Source organism: Tyto alba, unplaced genomic scaffold, assembly GCF_018691265.1.
Source record: "Tyto alba isolate M040663 unplaced genomic scaffold, T.alba_DEE_v4.0 Super-Scaffold_26, whole genome shotgun sequence".
NCBI lineage: Eukaryota > Metazoa > Chordata > Aves > Strigiformes > Tytonidae > Tyto > Tyto alba.
The window spans coordinates 5343484-5363706 of record NW_024881300.1 but is presented as its reverse complement, the minus strand read 5'-3'; the positions used below and the strand labels follow the sequence as shown (position 1 = coordinate 5363706).

General features: G+C 41.2%; 1 long non-coding RNA gene across 2 annotated transcripts in view; it reads left to right on the top strand.

Annotated features, from left to right (window-relative positions):
- LOC116962964 overlaps window positions 1–16979 on the top strand; it is a 74572-nt gene extending 57593 nt beyond the window's left edge. For both annotated transcript variants that reach the window (XR_004407895.2, XR_004407896.2), the window contains exon 5: window positions 11942–16979. This is a non-coding gene — a long non-coding RNA (uncharacterized LOC116962964). The remainder of the gene's footprint in view (window positions 1–11941) is intronic.
- The last annotated feature ends 3244 nt before the right edge of the window (window positions 16980–20223 follow it).

The following is a 20223-nucleotide window of genomic DNA, read 5'->3' as shown; positions in this document are numbered from 1 at the left end:
GGGACAAAATGTTGTCTCAGCTGACACAAAAAAATTAATTCCCTTGATCACTTCACATCATTAATTTTAGAGCAATTAACGCAGGGGACATCTGAGTCAATATATCTGGATTTTTTTTTTTTTCTGGTTTTCTACCAGGCTGCAAACCTCAACATTGCTATTCTAAGTATTTCTATCAACTGCTATTCTGTCAAACTCCTTTAATCTTTCAAAAAACTTATTAATGAAGGTCACAGCCACCTGCTTTGCATGTGACTGCTGAGAGCCAGCAGTTAGGACCAGATGCCTATGAGGCCATGTAGCTTGGAGCTCAAGAACCACTGTTTGCCCAGTCTCTCAGAGTCCATTTTTATTAATGTTGACAAAAATTTGTCTTGTTTTTTCTCTGCCCCTATGATTAAGTACATTTAAAATATACCTGTGCCTTGACTTCTTTCATCTCATAAGTGTTAGTTCAACTAATTTTGTGGCTACAAGGGAAAATACGTGTTATTGATGGAGGCTGAGAAGAACATGGTAAATAGTGCAGAAGCATAACATATTTCTTTGTTATTAATACCTTGCTTCAGACAAGATATTTAGTTAGGCTTGTATATGTAGGAGTGTTCAGAAGGCATGAATGAGTAGTTGAGAAAATATGAAAAGTCACTTTGTTCAGATATATACACACCAATTTCACTGACTCTTCCATTAGTCAACCTAAACACCAGTTTAGAATCGGAATTTGAAGATGAGCAAACAAACACATCTATAACTGCTGTAACTCCACCATTGTACTGTCTGTACCATTTGTTAGGGAGTCTTACAAAAACCAAAAACATTGGCTTTCATGCAGTCTATGAAGAAAACATGGGGCTGGAGAGGCCACAATTATGTAATGTTCAACATGTTTCTCAGTACTTGTTTAGAATAACTGCTTCACAAGCCTTCTCCTTCAAGACATCCTTAAGACTGTTTAATACCCTCTTAGTTGACATTTCTGTCAGCAGTCAGCACTGTGAAGAGTTGCTGAACTAAACCATATTAGCAGGTCTTTACAATTATTTGTAAATGTGGGGATACACAGAAGATTATTGCACTGGTACATTGCCTTTGGTGCCTGAGGGGAGCAGGAATTTTATCTTATCTGCAGGAATAGCACTGAGGAGCCAGACCGTCTTATGAGATGCTGTAGTGCTCAACCCACTTCCAATCCCATCACTGGGATTGTCAGGGTACAATTTATATCAGTGAGCAGAATGGACATATCCTCTAACATTAGAGTTTCGCATGAATCTAATGCATGGGAAATGGATTTTTTTTCTTAAATGGATAAAAATATCTTCTCATCTGAAACCTTAAACTGATGACATTTCAGAATTCCATTTGGAGAAATGGAAAAACAGATGATCTGTGTTTTTTAAAACTCTTTCTGATAGCTGGTGCTTCTTGCTTATACAGTTTGTTGAAGTATTACTGACACAAAGCATTTCAAACTTTTGACTATATATGTGAGTCCAGTAAGGTTTGTAGACAACTGTCTGTGTTTAACTAAGGAAGACTACTGTTTTCTGAAACTTATTACTCCAGGATTGTCAGGACTGGAACGTGGAAGTTAGGTTCCTAAAATTTCAAAGAAGTGGTCCAGTTTTCAAAAACACTGAGCAACCTCTGAGTGCCATGGAAATTGTCTAGGGTTTAAAGCTCTGGGAAAAGGTCAGGTTGGTTGTTTTGTAACCTAAATTTAAGCTCCTACGTACTAAAAATGCCAGTGAAGAAATATCCCATATCATAAGCCAGGTCTTTAAAAAGAGACATAGTTTTAACAATTACTTAATTGAAAACAAAGCTTATTCTCAATATGATAGGAACGTATTTATGTTTGTGATTATGCTGTCTGTGTAATTTCCAGTTTAAAAGGATGTCAATTACTGCATAACTCTACTTGCCAGTGAGCCATTTGCACTGACTCCTAAAGTAGAAAATAAAATTTGTTTTACTCTTTATAGCCATTTATCAATTTATCTATTGTCTATCTGCTGCTGGCAGCTGCTGAGAGATCTGTTGATGTACCTTACAGATCTGATGATGGGAAAGTCTGACCATCATAAAACACTCTCAGATCTTCTGTGCCAGGACATTGCAACAGGAGGCTGCGGGGAGCTTCCACCTGACTGTAACATGAGAAACTCTCAGTACTGTGTGTGTTGCCCGTGATGGAGGCTGAAAATCAAGGGCATTATCTCACCAAAGAGCCTTACCAATAGAATCTCCACTTGAGACTGCAGCTCCTAATTCATTCCAGGCTGAGCGTGAAGGCTTCCTACCCATAACAGGAGTGAAACCCTGCCTTGATGCTGCTTGGGGGTTTTGTTGTGGCGTTCGGTGATGGCAGATTTCATCACTGGATGGTGTATCCTGACATGGGCATGGGAGCGTGTGAGATGTGCTGGAGCACTGAAGCCATGAGAAGGGCAGCAAACTGGAGGATATCATGTGTGGTAGAGGGAGGGGGCACCTGGGAGGGAGCGGAGACAGAGAATCACTTCTCCATGTAAACACTGCCTAAAAAGGGGTCCCTTGAGTGGCAGAAGGGTTTTAATATATGAGCTTTGGTTTTATCTCTGTATTTGCTTAAGTCTGGGTTTATTTATGCTTTATCATGTAAACCATTGTAGAGGATAATGGTTTATTCTCAGTTAGGGTAATTACTATTATAATACAGAATCAGAGTATAATTTGGATTGGAAGGGACCTTGGGAGATCCCAAGTCTTTTGGAGCAGAAAGGGATGTCAGACCAGGTTGCTCAGGGCTTGATCCAGTGGGGCCATGGACACCTCCATAGATGGGGACTTCACAGCCTCTCAGGGGACCCTGTGTTCTGCCTGGATAGCCCCAGGGTAGAAGTTTCTTCTAGTGACAGCCCTGGGAACAAGAGGCAAGTCCTGACCAGAGGTGCTGGCCACGCTGTTCTCAGCCAGTGCTGATGCTCTTGGGTATCTCTGCCAGTTTCCATCTGAGAGTCACCCCTGTTCAGCTGATGCAGCTACTGCCACAAGGCAAGTACTGACTGTATGACCATAATCCTCAGAAAGAGTGTATGCCTTTCATTTTTGTCTTCTTTTTCATTAAATTGTTAGTAAAGTCATTAAGATAACAGGATAAAACTTGTGTTGGGAGGGAGGTCCACAGGTGTAGAGGTGCATTTTCAAAATCACACAAACACAAGTTAACTTTTCATTTTCATGTCTTATGCTCTGATTTCCCACTGTGCTCCCTTCTGTGCTACGTTAGAATGGCTGTACTTAGAGATCACTGAACCCTTTTTTTTTGACAAGAAATGGAATAACACTGGCATCTCGACTGATGTTTCCTCTCACAATAAAAAATAGGTCTGCTGTTTTAAGGAGTTTGAGTAAACTACTACAGGCCAATAATAGCTGCTGTGATTTTGCAACTGGGGAGAATTTCACTCATTGCAGCACTATGACCCCTGTGAAATCAATGATGCTGCATCATTGTAGAAAAAAAGTTTGTCCCAGTAATTTAAAAATGTCCAACACATGTGAAGACTGGTGGCTTACCTGGCTAGCTAGCTGAAGCAAGTGCAAGTTTCTGTTGTTTCCTGGCTCTCTTCAGGAAAGGAATTGTAACAAACAGCGCTGGTTCCTGAAATTTTTTCAAAGGAAATATATACACCGATGTGCATTAAAACAAAAACAAAAACAAAAACAAAAACAAAACAAAAAAACCCAAAAACCAAACAAACCAAAAAAACCCCAAAACAAAACCAAAACCAAACCAGCATTTTTGTTTTTAAATGAAAGACAGAGAAACCAGTGCTGCTCATCCTAATGTTCTGGCTGCTCTGCAGACTTTATTGCACAAGTTAAAGACATGTTTCTTTTATCTTTGTGGTGCTGGTTGTGTTGGTAAGAAAACCAACACACGGTTCACCCCAAAATGAGGCATGTTTATTCAGAAATGCCCTCCCTCCAAGCTGAATGTACTTGTCTGGCCTATATTTACCCATAAGAAACCTGTCCAAATTTTCTGACCCGGAAGGAGAAGCGTTACCCAGAGCCCAGGACTGAACAGCACTGGCCGTCCTGTGACTGCGTGCCGGGAGCGTTATTCCGCACGCCTGGCCCAGGGCTGGCTCTTGATCCCGTTGGGGTCATTTCTCGCCAGGTCTGCAGGGTACTTCCACCCACGGTGGCATGGCTTTCGCAGCCTGTTTAGTTTTGCCTCGCAGGATTGCCGGGTTTGCTGATTCAAGCTCTCTGTGTTTGATGTTTTCAACAAACTCCCTGGCTCCTGGAGTCATATCGGAAGCTTAGATATCACCAAAAGTTTTTAGGCTTTGTAGGGATAGAAAAGAAGCTTCTAAGCATGAATTTCAAATGCAAACTTCACAAACAAATAAATGAACCTTTACATTCATTGAGCTTTAACATCTCCTGTATTTCTGGGGCATCATTTCTGACTTGTGACTATTTGAGGTTGGCAACACTGCTGCTGCCTCTCTGTGCATTTACATTGCATTTATGTTGCTTGGTTTGACATATTCCTAGGAGACTTACTTCCATTCGCTGTGCATTTAGCTACAGCCTGGGCAAAGCAAGAGAATCTATTTGTGAATTAATGTTTTTTCTTTCCCCTTACTTTAGCCTCAACCTTTCTATCTTTTAGGATACTAATTTGGCTATTATTCTGAAAAATGCATTTGCTGTTGAGTGTAATTATTCATGATAAGTTGTACAAATCACTGGATAAGTGCATACAAATTGACCCTGGATGGACTGGAGAGATATTTTGACAGTAGCAGGTAAAGTAGTAGAAGGAAAATTAGAACATACAATAGTTTTGAATCTCCATGACATTTTGTGAATGTTTACTTTGCACATACTTTTTTTTTTTTTTAAAGTTTTCCTCTGGTGTCTCACATATGTTGCCTTCTCTTGAAAACAGAGGAATTTAAAGCTTTCTGTGGATTTTAAAAACAAAATGTTTTAATTTCTATCATGAAAGGCTTTGGTTAGGGCTGTTATGCAAAGTAACAGGTGACTGAGATTGACATCTGAAGGCCAGTGCTGTCAGATCCTACTAGATGGTCATCAGTTTTGTCAGAGGACACAGTTTTACCAATGTCTACTTAAACTTTTAGTTTCTGATTAATATAAAGGTATGTACTGATTTCTGGATCTTGGCCAAAGACTTTGAAGTCTTGTAAATTATATTTTACAAGTTTTCTGAAAGAGAAAAGACAAGAACTCTCTTCTCTGACCAGGTAAATATGTGACTATAATAGTAGTAGAAGGATCCTTAAAGTGTTTTCTTTCACATGCATAGAAGTTCCTTAAGTATAAAGCACCAAAGAACCACACCCGCAAAGATCTAAGGTAATTTTTTTGTCTGTGCTATGCTGGATTTTTTTTTGTTTCATGAGTGTTTGTCTAATAGGGCATGGTTTAAATGACCCTCTTAAAATCTACCGTTAAAACTTGAAATGACACAAGCCTGAATCATGCAAGCAAAAGGGCATTACCTTGGATTTATGTGCTTGAGTCTCTTGGCACAGGCAGAACACCCAGAAAATAGAGTTTTAAACAGTAGAAATGCTCCCAGATTCTACAGGTGTGTTGCTGAAGACCATGGTCTGAACATGTCTCCCTTCTTTCCTATACTACAGTAGACTCACATTGGAACAAATCCAGTGCTTTAATGAATTACAAACCTGTAAAATATTTCTTTCCCTCTGCCTGTGGTAACTGCTCTTTAGCCTCACAGTGTGACTGGGTACAAATAGGTGCTTCAGACTGACTCACGGGGAAACACGCTGTGGGTGGAAACGGGCTGCGCCACGATGCTGGGCCACCGTACCTCGGCCACGTACCCGAACGCAGCGCCGAAGGATGGGGGGAGAGAACCCCCCTGGCCGCGCTTGACACCAAGCACATGTGCGGGAGCTCCTTGCCAGAGCAGGGTGGCAAGAGAAACCCCGGCCGGGGGCAGGGGAGAGGGCTCAGGGCAGGGTCAGGCAGGGAAAGGCATTCCCGGCGTTTCTGCTCCTGCGCTGCCAAACAACACATGCGCCGTTGGCATCTCCAATTTCTTCTGCTTCTGCAAGTCAGGAACCATTCCACCAAAGCCAACGGCACCTCATTAACGTTAAACTGATGTGAATAAAAGGCGACTGGGACATATATGTTTCCATACCTTTATACCACTGGGTCTGATTCTACTTTTGCTCACACCGGTTTGATATTGATACAGCTCCTCTGGCTTCCATGACATGAGTCTGTATTTAACCTGGGTCAGCAAGATCTCAATCAGCTTAATTTACTTCAAAAATGTGTGCCTGGAGCTGTTGGGAAAGGATGGGTCTGTAAAAGAAGAACAGAAGATGAGAGGTCAGAATAGGAAAGGCATCAAGAAACAGCTGAAGGATGGAGCTTTATATTTCTTGTCCTTGTTTGACTACAATTTGTTGCCTTTGTCAGTGAAAAATGGGACAGATGAAAGAAGGGAATGTCTCCTGAGCTAGTGGTTGTCTTTGGGCTGAGCGAAGCCCTGGGGTAGAAGTGTGTTAGGCCTCCCTCATTCCCTCATTTCAGCTGTTCTGTGTGTGGGGAAAAAAAAAAATCCCTTTTTTTTTTTTTTTTTCCAATACAAAATAGGAAAGAACTACAAGGAAACGGAGCAGATTATTTTTTCCAGTTTGCCTTAGGGTTTCCTGGCATTTTTGCTACTGTACATTTATTTAAAGTAACCCTATCTGTTTAAATACATGCTGATCTTTGGTTGCTCTGAGATCAGAATCAGCCCTGAAGAATGCCTTTTGCTTGCAGTCATTTTTGTATTGTCAGTTCTTCCTCCTCACCCCCCGCCACGCTGACCTCCGTGGTATCAGGTGACAGTAGGATAAACTGCAACATATGTGGTCCTGGGCAGAAAGCAAGTTATGATCCAAACCGATACAGAAATTGTGATCTGTTGTCAGTCTTCTCGAGGATGACGAAGCAATCTGTTTCCAAATGAAGGTAGATGTAAGATAAATTCTTTGACTGCTATTATATTTTTCTTGGCATTAACCAGACGCTATTACTGTTTTGTGGCTTTGTCACCACCAATTATGGACTAAAATAACATCATCTGCTGCAAAATGTCGTGATCCAAAACTCCTATGCCTCTTTGCAGTGACATTGTGAATAAATAAAATCAACTCTAATGATTCATTAATACGTGCTTAATGAGACTTCTCAAAGTTATGTCAGGCACTCAGAGAGGATGTTTGGAAATAAAGGCTCAATCCTTCGGTGTCTAACCGAGATGAACTACCTGCCTCCTTAGTTTTGCTGAAACAATACATATGGCTAAGGGTTTGCTAGAGCTCTGGAAAGTTTTTTTGTTGTGTGCACTATTTAAATGTTCTGTACAATTGTCATCATTACGTACCTGAAATGAAAACAAATCTTTTACAGTGAAATTTAGGACGTTATGCAATAAACTGAAATTTATTGTTTACTCCTCCAACCAAGCTATTGCATAGCAAATGGAATTAATTAAGATTTTTTGTTGGCTATCTCAGTTTCACAATAAACATATTTTTATTTGAGCTATGTGTGTATATCATGAAAATATTTCAAGGAAAAATAAATTACTCAAATGGAGCAGCTTTGCTGTAAATCATACAGCAGGTTTTTTTTCTTAACTGTAATTTATATCAGTATCATTTGTTAGAACTGGTAAAATACTGAAAGCTTTTTAGAAAGGTAAAATTATTTACTTTTTTATTGTCTAGACTATATGTAAGCCATTGCTAATTAATACTGCCTTTACTGATGGCTTTGCAACAGGCATAACTCAAACAAATCAATTATAAATGATTTTTCAATGTAAACTTTTAACAGTGTAGCCTAGGGGCTTGCTCAACATAAAAGTACAATTTTGAAAACATAGGTTTTAACTAAGGTCAGGATATATCAGGCGATGATGGATGTACATGTAAAAACATCTGACTGTGGAATGACAACGTTTTCTTCAAGACTAAGCAAAATGTTGGTGGCAGTGATAAGTGGAATGAAAAATAGCCTTGAATGAACTAGCCAGAAAGTTTGGGTTTGAGGTCTGGGTTGCTGGCTTTTTGTTGCTGTTGTTGTTTGGGAGATTTTTTGCGTGTGTGTTATTTTGTTTTTCTGCTGAGTTTTGCAAATCAGAGTTCCAGGGGTGCCTCAAACAGGATAGTCTGAGTCTTAGACCTATTTTCTACAGCAGGCCCATAAGAAAGTCAGACTTTCCAACATCATCTTCTGTCTTGGGTCTCAGGTAGAAATTAGCCCCCTTTCTTTCTTTTGCTAAGTGCTAGAGCAGAGCCCTCTGCCACTGGACTGTGTTGCATGTCCACGTCCTCCTCTGCCTGCACATGGTATGGCACTGGCTGCTGTGGGTGACATACCTCATCTGGCTTTATGTTTCCAGCTACTGAATGAAAAACATCATGGCCCTGAGATGCAAAGCACTGATTTAGGGTATGCTAATGTCACAGCTTTAAGCTTGTTCACCATTTTGGAGGGGTAAAGTCTGGGGAGAAGATCTGTGTTTGAAGAGGTGGTGGTTGGCTGCTCCATGCTGTCTGTAAGACTATCCATCCTTATTGTCTGTCTTTCAACAGCCTGAGTGAAGCTGGCACAAGCTCACATCATGTGCTGTATCTAATTTGGTAGAAGCAGTCACATGTCCACAGTGTGATCTGTATCAGATTTGTGCAGCTGAGTCATCTGGTATCAATTCTTGTGGAGCAAAGGCTCCATAGCTGCAGACCCTCACGTGTTCCTGGAGCTCCTGCTCCTGTCTTGTAACTCATTTCTCATAGTTCTCCCCTTAGCCCTGCTCCTCTGCCATCTCTCCAACTCACCCAACGCCTCTTCTGTAGCTCAGAAACATCTTTTCCCAGACACACATGCCACCTCATCCTGGACTCAGCAGTCCAGTAAGTCACACGAGCTTTGTAAACAATTCCTGAACCTCTCACTCTTTGCTGTAGATAGCTTAATAAATCAGAGGTTGTCGATACATCCCTCCTTCTCCTTTGAGGCGGCCATAACTTTGCCTCCCTTCACACGTGGTGTCTCCACAGCCTCTTGCAAAGAGGTCAGAGAAAATCGTTTCTTATCAAACCACTTCCTTCTCTTCTCAGCTGAAAACCATTGTCCTGGTCATCAACACACCACCCGCAAGACATAATGAAAGACAGCCAAAGACATAACCGTGGTTTCACAAAATGGGGATGGAAACCATACGTTGCAGCCAGGTCACCAGGTTATCAGTCAAGCTCTGACTGAAGGTTTGTCATTTTGCTGAAATTAAAGCTAATTTTGCTGATGAAGTAAAGGCTAATTAATTTTATTTTTTAATAAAAACATTCCTGCCTTATATATTTATTAGAATTCCAGGCCTGTTGACCTAATACTGTGTGAAACCCAATGGATGCTACTGGGAAAAACAAAAACATTACAGCTCAGTTGAATTAGAAACATTTATAACTTCTGCTATCGCAGTTATTTGTTTTCTCTTCTTGTGAGCGAAGCCATTCCACTGACATGGTCTCCTCTCTTTTTTCTTGTCATCTATAATTACATTGAAGGGATTAATAATCGTACATTTTATCTAGCGTCTCGGCTTGATGACAGGGCATTGTTTAATGAGAGCACAATCAGTGTCCTGGCTCTTTGGGAGAGCTAAGGCAGGGCTTGCAGTGGAGATCACTGAAAATAAACATGTGGGAGCTTAAGAGCTCTTTAATAACTCCTTTTGCTTGTTTGGTTAGCAATTTTGATGATTTTTGTCTGTTGTGCCTGGCTCTGCTGCTGTAGAGGCACGGTTATTTATGGTGCCAGAGGAGGTTATGATCTCTTTATATAAACTAGAGAACAGAGGTAAAATATAGTAAATTCTGAGTCATAGTAAGAATTTTCATTTTGCCGCTCTGGGGACAAAACCAAACATCCCCAAACAAAAAGCATAGGGTGGATATTTTTGCCCTAGGTTTTAAATCATTAAGAAATAACTGTTGATATCATTAGTATTAACTGTTAGATCAAGATTTATCTGTTAGATTATAATAGAATTAGGATACTGATTAGGATACTGATGTGCCAAGTACCTAGAAAAGCTATGGATTTCTTACATAAGCACACTTTGTTCTGTCTGTAGCTTTTACTTCTACTTAGGTATTTAGATTATATTTGCTAATGGCAAGATGATGTTACAAAATGACACGGCCCCTGTGTTGGAAACAATTACTCGATTATTTCCTTCTCAGAGGTGCCACGGGTTGATGCACTTGTACAGAGCTTGGGACTGTATGTGCTTGATCTGAAACAAAGGGTTTAAAAAGGTCTCAGCTGGGTAAGATGCATACTGCTTGCAGCATTGCAGCTCTCGAGTGTTATGACTTTTGCAGTGCTCACGAGGGGTTTTAGCGAGCTTGTGGCTGCTTTTTGTCCCTCAGGGATGTCCTGGACTGCCTCCCCTGCCAGGGAACAGGGAAAGTTTCTGCGGGACCCCTGGGAAGGGCTCAGCCTCATGGCAGCAGAGGGCACTGGCTCAAAACCCCACTTTTCCTCTTCTCTCCCCAACGGGAATCTGCAGAAGCTTTGCTTTGCGGTGTGTGATGGCTGTGGCATTTCCTGTGCCGCAGCTCGGCTGGGGCAGGGCAGGGAGGGACAGTGACAATTCCCCTTGTGCCAGCATTTAGCACCTAGCTGGCAGCGTGCCCTGTGCATGCCGGGGGATTAGTGCAGGGGACAGAGCTACACCGCCCAGAAACTTGCCATCGGTGAAGTGAAACGTCACTGTAAATTAGGAGTAGAGCGTGAGAGTGCCTGCTGACATGTGCTCAGACAAATTCTCAGAGCTTGACCGATGCTCAGGGTACCAACATGCGTTCAGGGTGCTGGTCTGAGGCCCTGGAGAACCAGGAGGTACCAGTGCTTCAATACCCAGCGCCTCGTCACACAGCCATGGCACAGAAACAGGCTGCTCTCAGCTAATTTTTGCGGGACTTGGACTCCAGACCCAAGCCAGGCAGTGAATCCACCACCCAGTGTCAGCCTCCCCTTGGGTGGCATCCTCTCCTGTAAACGCACTGGTGAAGGACACTGCACAATGTTCTCTAGATCTTATTAACCAGGGAAGCAGTTTTCCCTCAGACCTTCTTCAAAAAAACAGCATGTTATCAGGCAGCCTGGAACGCACTCTGTCCTCTTGCATTATATAAGTGATTTAGATTTCTGCATAATATATTTAATATGTAACTTATGTATGTGGCAATTTGGGAGACATCTGAGTAGGACATTTCCTTTTCTTGTTACTGCTAGTGCTTGAAATGATGAAAATTTATTCTTAAGTGAAGTACATGGGGAAGGGTAGCCAAGAGCTCAGGCTGTGGGCGGTGGGACTGCAGGGGCCAACAGTATGTTCAACAAAAGGATATATTAATGTGGAACACAAGGGAGGGATTTTTTTTTCTTTTCTGCACCTGCTTTATTTTTCAACAACAGAATCTGCTTTTGAGAGACAAGGGTAGTATTTTTTGAACTCCCTTTTCCTTTCAAAACCTTGACGTTACAGGTGTATCAGTTTAGCTGACTGTTTTACATGTTTTCACAGGGCTTGCTGGGGAGAGGGGAATGGTCTGAGATGAGTTTTGCTCCTGCCCTCTCAGCAGGATAAAAGTGCTCCTGCCCTCTTTACCTCCTTTGTTTTAGGGCAGTTTTTTATATACCATGATTTATAATTTCTGTAATACAAGTTTTATCTATAATGCTATATATTTTCTTTATTAGCTAATTAAATAAATTAATATACTAGTGACACGTATCTAATTATATTTATTATATTCTCTATTATAATGTGTATATTATGTGGTATTTATAATTTTTATTTATATTTTTTCAGATGTCCGGGAACTGTCAAAATATGAAGAAACAAATAAGGCACCCCACAGGAGTCATTAGTCCATCACTGACCTCATGTTCTTTTGACAAGGCTTGCTGATTCAAGCCTAGAATTGTTAGCCTAGATGCTGCTCCTCACGCCTACACACACGCAGAAGCATGATGGTGCCTCAAGTTCAGAAAGCCCAACAATGTCAGGAGGCTGGAACCCAGACCAAACCATCACCTCCCCAGCAGCGTCCCTGTTGTGCAATGGTAGCTCATTGCAGCACCAGCATACTTTTGGTCCGCCAATACCAACCCACATCTCCTCAGGCCCTGCTGTCCTGACAACCTCGTGTCTTCCTCCCTACTTGGTCATCTACGCTGGCTTGGTACTTTAGCCCCACTTCTTGCCTGCTCTGTGTCAGGGGCACTTGCACAACATCTGCTCCGAGACGCCTTGCGAGGAAATGCCCTGCAAATCGCCGTGTGGTTTCCAGAACGAATTCCCCAGTGACACCCTCATTAAGAGTTCTTGCTACCAAATGTTGTTTGCTTTTACTTTCAGAACTGCCTGCACTAATAACGAGTACCTCCACTTGGAAATTATTTACATGAGGTATTGTGCTCGTGTCATTGCCACAGATGGCAGCTCCAGGCTGGGTGAGAGGGAGACGCTGCAACGAAGTCACGGAGCAGCTCCTCTGCTGCGAACGCTGGGGCAGCCCGCCGGCAGCGCACCCCTGCCCCGGGGTGAGCCTGCGTGGCAGAGGGATTACGGCAGTTTCTCAGCAGCACTACTGCTTCCTCCCCATAATCCAGGCACGTTAGGGGCTGAAGTCTTCAGGACAAACTAAGTGCAAATAGATGTTATCGATGTACTTGTGTCCAGGGGGAGACCTAACAGGTTTGTCATCTTTGAGGAGGTACATCTCTCTGGATTGTATGCAGGGAGGCACGTGGGAGGGCACGATGACACTGGACAAGACCAATATCAAGACCAGCAAAAGCAAATGCTAGCCAACAGTTCTGTCTGCAGGATGCTTCTTCAGTGAGCTGCAGATTGCCATGCCCTCCTGGCTGCCCTGCCTGAGACAATAAGAGCTTGAGTACTTCACAGCAAAAATGTCCTGGGAAAAGCAGAACTATTTCGTGTGATAAAGGCTGGCTGCACAGTTCGGGAAGATGAGCTTGTCAGAGATGCTGCTGCACTCAGGCTGAACCTGTGGGAAGTGTGCCTGTTCCTAATAAATGTTGTGTGTATTTATGTGACAGTCATTGTGCTTTGCAAGGAGGGAGTCACAGAAATAATTAGTTAAGAGCGTGAGGTTTTTGGCACAGATTCCCTTTCTCAAGTAGCTGTGATGTTCATATATAAGAAAAATTGATTTGGCATCTAGACAGGATTTCAGCACGCTCATGGTTATGGAAATCAGCTATGGGCATGGAGGAAATCTGTATATTGATTCATAAACTGACTTGATGACTTGTTCATGCTTTAATATTTTCATGGGCTTTTACCCAAAATAAAAATGTCAGTAGGTACCACTTGACTGTGCTACAGCACCATCTAAAATGGTTGGAAGAATGCAGGGAAGAAAAGGGATTTCCTATTAGACAGAAGCCTTTACTGTCTGTGCTAATTATTTTTTTCCTTAAAGAAGAGGCTTTTTGTCATTGCCCTTGCTTACTGCATCAAAATGTGCACATATATAACACCCAGAGAAAAAAGGTTTCCTATGAAAGACGTCCAGTTTCACGGTCACTCTTTCTTTTTCAAGACTTCAGGAAAGCTAGTCCTCCTTTTACTCACACAATCATGTACCAATACTGCTAGAACTGCCATGACTCTGTGTGTGTAATAGTATGAGAATAGATTTACTTTGGTATCACGTAGGAGGGCAAAAGCTGACTTTTTTTTTTTTTTTGGTCAGCCTGGTTAGGGGGTGTTTAGTCAGAATCAGCACCAATCCATGACTGCCTTGCAAAAAACACCTACAATACACTGACTCCTCATGAACATGTTTCTCTGCAGGTTTAAAATCTTAATTCCTGAATAATACCTTCACCTACCTCGTGAATTTCTTTGAGACCTTCCAGTGCTGACCAGTCTTGATCCTATTCGACTTAGGGTATGTGGGCTCAAAATGGAGGCAGTATGGCTGCTGGCCATTATTAAAATGAATGGAAAATATGTCATGTATAATTTAATCTAAGATCCAGTGTGATAACAATACGTGCCCAAATACTGATCTTATTTGCAACAGAATGCTTCAGCTGTGACTTCAGAAGAAATCAATGGGTGTAATGTAAGATGAGTCACAACGCATACACTGTGCCATAGCAGAGCAGAATTTTCTCCATAAATAATGTCTCTTTTGGCAAGACACAGGGAAAAAAGCCTGAAAATCTATATTATATTGAACTGCACAGTTCAGGAAAGAGGCCTTATACATAACAGTACATTTTTGAACATGTAGGTTGTTCCTTGTGGACTAAATCTTCCCTTAAGACAGTTTGTTACTAATTTTCACAAAATTTCTGGAAGTCTTTTCAATGATTGGGGTGTAGAATTAAAAGATCTCTGAGGCCTTGATTGAAAGTGATGCGTTTGGACACCACCTTACATACTGAAAGCATGCAGAGAAACCAGGGAGATGTCTCATGATGTCTCAAGGTGCACTCTTAGAAACATGGAGAAATTCTCATATCCTCAGGAAGAGACAAGAAGGCCATTTTGTCATTTGGTGGTTGGCTTCTTGCTGCTTATTAAAGTCTGCCAGACTTGTGGCTAACGAGTGATTTAAATGTAGCTTGAAGGAAACTTTTGTTTCCTTCAACTGCTATTTTAAGAAAGATCCCTTAAAATTAATTGACTGACAAACTGTATAATTGATGCTATCTACGCAGCATGCACCAGCCAAAACTGCTGGGTAGTGAGAGCATTGGCATCTTGGTAGATGCTGTGCTAAACCCTTCTGAGAACCTCTGCTTGCCCTCTCTGTATGCTCTTGTGTAGGAGAGGGCATGTTTGGTTTTCTGCTTACTCTATTCCCTTTTGTACTTGTTCATTTGCTAGGTGCATAAAGGAGAGGAGGTCACTTGCGCACATGGGATAAAGAGGTATTATGAATTCTAAAGTGTTTGCTTTATTGGGAAAAGCACAGCAAGCAGGAGAGCTCAGGAACATAATGTGTGAATTTTTAATGAATGCTGTGCCAAGTGTTTGTGCATTTTTTTTTTTCTACCTGTAGCAGCTTTATTCATTTGGGAGAGTACTGCGTACAAGATATTCTTTAGTAGTATGCTGGCTGCTGTTTAGTTTTAATAAATTAAATCCTTTATATCAATGTAATATTCTTTAGACAAGCACTTCCAAGACAGATTAGAAATGAATTTAAGGGGATTAAAAGCTTCTCTTGCTAAAAACAATGTTTCAGATGGGAAATCCACTTATTTATGTCACTTTCAGTGGACTACATTTGTCTTTAATATGTTGCTACTCCTAAAGAAAGCAGTGCTTTGCCCATGACTTTAGCCTTTCTGCTCTGCTTTACATACATAGCAATGTTTATTTTCTTCACTACAGTAAGTCACTTTGGGAAAGATTGATGGCTTCCCATAAAACTGTGAGCAACCATTTTCTTTCTGATTTAGAGAAAACAAAAGATTTAATGGATCTGGCATTTTAAATAGCGTCAGTCTCTTTGTAAAATAGGAAACTGTACAAATGGAAGGTTTGAGCAGAGAGAAAAATCTGCTTTGATTTTCCCTTTGCTGAATTGTAGCAGGCTGAAAACCTCAATTGGAAGGTTCTTGTTAGCTGTGAAATCCTGGACATCTTGGGAGCAGCCTGGTTTAGCTGGTGTTAACTCAGATCTGTGCAGCAGATTGAGAGGCAGGCACTAGTTCCCGAGCTGTTTCCTCTAACTTGTACCAGGTTATCTGTTTCTATATTAAATGCTTGTCCTAGTACATGGTTCAATGGTACGTCAGTTCCAGTGATGGGACCTCTGATACCAAGCCAAAATCTCCTGAACACACCATGCAGAAACCTGATTTGGTATACCACCACTCTGCAGGTATAAAAATTGTCGTTGGGCAGTCTGTATGTGAGACCAGATGCTGTCTGTCCATGCTGCACTAACTGGCTGCTGCCCCATCAGTAGACATCCAGCCAACACAAACTGAGTGCTTTGGTCAACCCAGCAAAGCCACAGCCATACTGCTCTGCTCTCCACAGCCTCTTCACGTTTGTCCTGCTGGGCATCTGGTCGTGCGCGGATGGCTATCAACATTAACAGGACACCTTTCAGGCTCTGGTAGGGGCTTCTCATCAATCACCAAGTCACACGATACTGACCTGGAAATGGCTGGCTGCCCCCTGATGCTCTCACACTGTGAGATTTCAACAAGGCAGGATCCACCCCTATGGAATAAATGAAGAGGATCTTGTGGGGGATGAACAACAAGAAGGTTGAATATTCTGAGTATTCAGACAATTTTAAGACCATGTTTCAGCCCCATAAGAGACAATCCATCACACTAACTTTACTATCATCCGTGTTTGTCAGTCTGAACTTTCAGTTCATCTCCTGGACTACAAAAAATGCAGTTTTGGAGTCTACTCCCCACAGCTGTTGAATGGGGTTAGAGAAGGTACCCCTGAAAAGGTGAAAGAAGGAAGACCTCCTCTCGAGGCTCCTCACAAAGCATCTGGGACAAGAATGAGACTGGGAAGCCTTTGAGGACCATTTATTTTTACCTTTTCCCATGTGAATTAAAAGTCTTTGGTCTACAGTGAGGACAGAAGAAATTACTGTTGCCATTTGCACGTGAGTGCTTGCTCCTTACATGACAGCACCAAGAGCTCAGCCATGATTTTCAGATCTGTTATTATTCAATTACATTGCAGATAACTTAGGCAGAGGGAGAGGTTCAACCCCACATCACATAAAGTTTGTCTTGGTAACAGTGTCCTTGACACAGTGCTGGATTTTGTTATTTTAGGCATAAAGCCCCCCATCATTACTTGAAATAATTTCAGAATAATTTCTATTCCGTCATGTTTCATTATAAAATAAAGTATTATTTCTTTAAATGGTTTCTGAAGTAACTTATTTCCTGGTACCTGGTTAAAACAAGATCATTTCCCTTAATGGATTTGGGCCACTGATACTCTGGGATCCACTGTCCAGTTTCAGTCAGTCTTCAAACACTGTTAGTTTCCCCTTTCCACGCCCAGTTTCCCCTTTCCACGCCCAGAGGCTGATGCTCAGACTGAATTGTAGTGCATCTGATCAAGCGAGGGATACATTTTCAAAGCAAAGCTCAAGGATTGAGTTGCATGATTCCACTGGTATTCAGAAGGGCCCTACAGTGAGGCTTTGTATTAAGCTTGTGTTCCTAGGATTGTATGAGAATAGTCTGGAAAGCAGAAATTAAACCACCATCTTTATTTTTAATTATTTTGTTCTGTTTTGTTTTCTGAAGCCAGATTTCACTCCTTTCCCCCAAACCACTTTTTTTGCTTGTCGTAGAACTTATCATACTTCTAAATCCTTATATATTGCACATGATAACAAGAGCTAACTGAAATTTCACCACTAGTTTTAGAGTGGAGAGGGTAGATTCATTTTCTCCACAATAATGATGAGCGCTTCTGTCAGTGTAGCCACTATGTGTGCACTGGTCATAACACCTGGGGATAAAACTTACATACATTGCTATAGGGCTTATCTGAAAAAGAAAAAAACATATTCAAGAAAAAAAATACGTAATTAAGATCAGGGCTGGAATTTCACTGGGAAATGTGGTATAAAAATGCTTCTCATTTTAAATTAAGCTTTCAATGTCAAGTGCTTGGCTTTCAGCAACTCTTCTGAAACTCTTTTAATTGAAGTTCCATGAAAATCTGGGGAGTTCATCTCAAGTTCACCTCCTAAACCCATCCTGATTTCATTAAAGATCTGATCTTTCTTTATTTGCCAATAAAATATATATATATGTGTGCGTGTGTGTGTCTGTGTGCATAAATCAGTATCTGCTATACAACTGGGTTTTTTTGTTTTGGTTTTTTTTTTTGTTTGTTTGTTTGGTTTTTTTTTTGTTTTTTTTTTGTTGTTGTTTTTTTGTTTGTTTGTTTTTTTGTTGTTGTTTTTTTGTTTTGCTTTTTAAAGGAACAGTTTCCATTTTCTATCTGAAGGATGAACTCTGTGCATGCAGTGGGAGGTAGAAGGAGCAATCCATGGGAGATCCTTCCTACTCCCCCCAGGTTGGGATTTGGAGCTCAGGACTACCCTTATTTCTTCCCTCATCTGATTTGTGTTCTGCACCAGTTGTAGCAATCTCACAATAGTCTCTTCATGTCCTGGTTAAGGACAGCATAGGCTCAGGACAGTTTCCTTATCACGTGTGTTAATGCAGCAGAAATACTGTGATCCACATGAACTAAGGCTTGAGCTTGCCTTGGTCAAGCTTAGGGTATTTCCATGTTATCTGCATGTCACTATTTTCTGTTCCTGTCTCTAAGACCCAATAAAGGTCTTGATTATTTGGAAGGAAGGGTCTTGCTCAGGGCTTTTATCTGGACAGTGGTTTTATGATTTATTTTCTTCAGTTTCATTCCTTTTCCAGCTGCAGTGGACAGATACGCCTGTAATGGCACCAAGGGACTGAGGCTCTTTATACGAAGGCATACTATCTCTTTGCTAAACCAGTCAAACAGTAATACATGTCTTCAAAAATTATATCTATATATCAGACGTTTTCAACTCGGCTAGAGGGTCCTTTCAAAGCCGTGAATTTGGAGACATTAATTTAGCCCCTTCTGGGCAGAAACCAGGGTTCCCATTTCCTTCAAAATAAGCTCTCTTGTGTAGATTCCCATGGGACCAAGAGGAAGGATTCCTGGGAATTGCTGGTGTTCCTGTTTTTATTTTGTGTGAGACTCCAGATGAAAATGTGTTGAAAACGGTGTAAATCCTGAGCTCCCCAAGGCAGAGAATTGTGATATACTCAAGTCCTGTATCAGCCCACTGTGCAGCAGCATGCCAATGACTCTTCTCTTAGTTATCATTTGGGTGCCTGTTTTTCAGCTTTGTCCCACTCCTAGAGGAATAACAGACACTTGGTTCTTTTAGTTTATTCTGTTATTGTATCGTATTACTATTGTGACTACTACCTGTTCCACAAGGCTCCTTGCAAGCCCTGCACGTAGCTATCTGCAGTTTTAGTGAATCAGATCTCAGTGTTTCTGATCAGGGTCCAGCTGGACCTACACATCTTTGTTTCATGTATTTAATATACTCAAAATGCACTAAATGACAGTTTATAATATCATTATCAACAGTTAAAGACATTATAACTTCAAGAAATGAAAAGAAAGTGCAGCCATATGTGGAAATGCTTTATTTTGTGCACTTTTAACCCTCACAATAGTTCAGCTGCAAGAATGGGGACAGCAATGAGAGGCAGGGAGAAAATTGTATGTCTGCAAAATCATTTTTCAGCTTTCCCTCCACTGCTGTCATGAAAGAGCACTGTGCTATTTGGATGGTAAATAACAACCAAGGACTAATTTATTTTTCTTCATAAAATTATTTCTTGAATTGGATTCAAATGTGTTCCTTATTACACGGTTTGATAATTCAGTGATGCTTTCCCCCCATAACATACGAGCTGATTTAAACCTTCACTCCAAACAGCCTCGGGCTTATTAAGAACAGTGTGGACTGAGTATGGATTAGGTTTAAAAGTAATAAAAAAGTAGACCTGTTGGTTAGGTGAAAAATTCACTATCAGATTCCTGAGTGCAGCTTTCTTTTCATGTGCAAACTGCATTAAATGAGGCATTTAATTCAACAAATCCATAGTTCTGATCCACCAGAAATAGAGACTGGGTTAGTTCAATTTGTAACAAACGATCTCCATATGATCAAAGTCCTGAGAGCTGATTCCAACATACTGCTTAAATTAGTCTAACACCGAAGTGTTTGGCTCTGGGACAATATTTGGAATGTCTTACCAGAAGAAAAATTCCTCTGCACACATGGTTCCAATATCTGGGAATGCCAACCTTGCTTTTTAATGGGCTGACAGGGAGCCTCCGTGCTAACTTTCTGACTCCAAAAAGTTCTTGTGCTGTCACCCGCAAACCAGCTTGGATAATTTTTCCTTGGCTTCCTTATTAAAGCCTGAATGAAGGGATTGTGTGGCTTTCTTAATGTCACTTGGTCTGCTTGCCATAAATTCAAGCACTCATGATGAAAGCTCCACTTATATTTCGCTGGGAAATGGAAT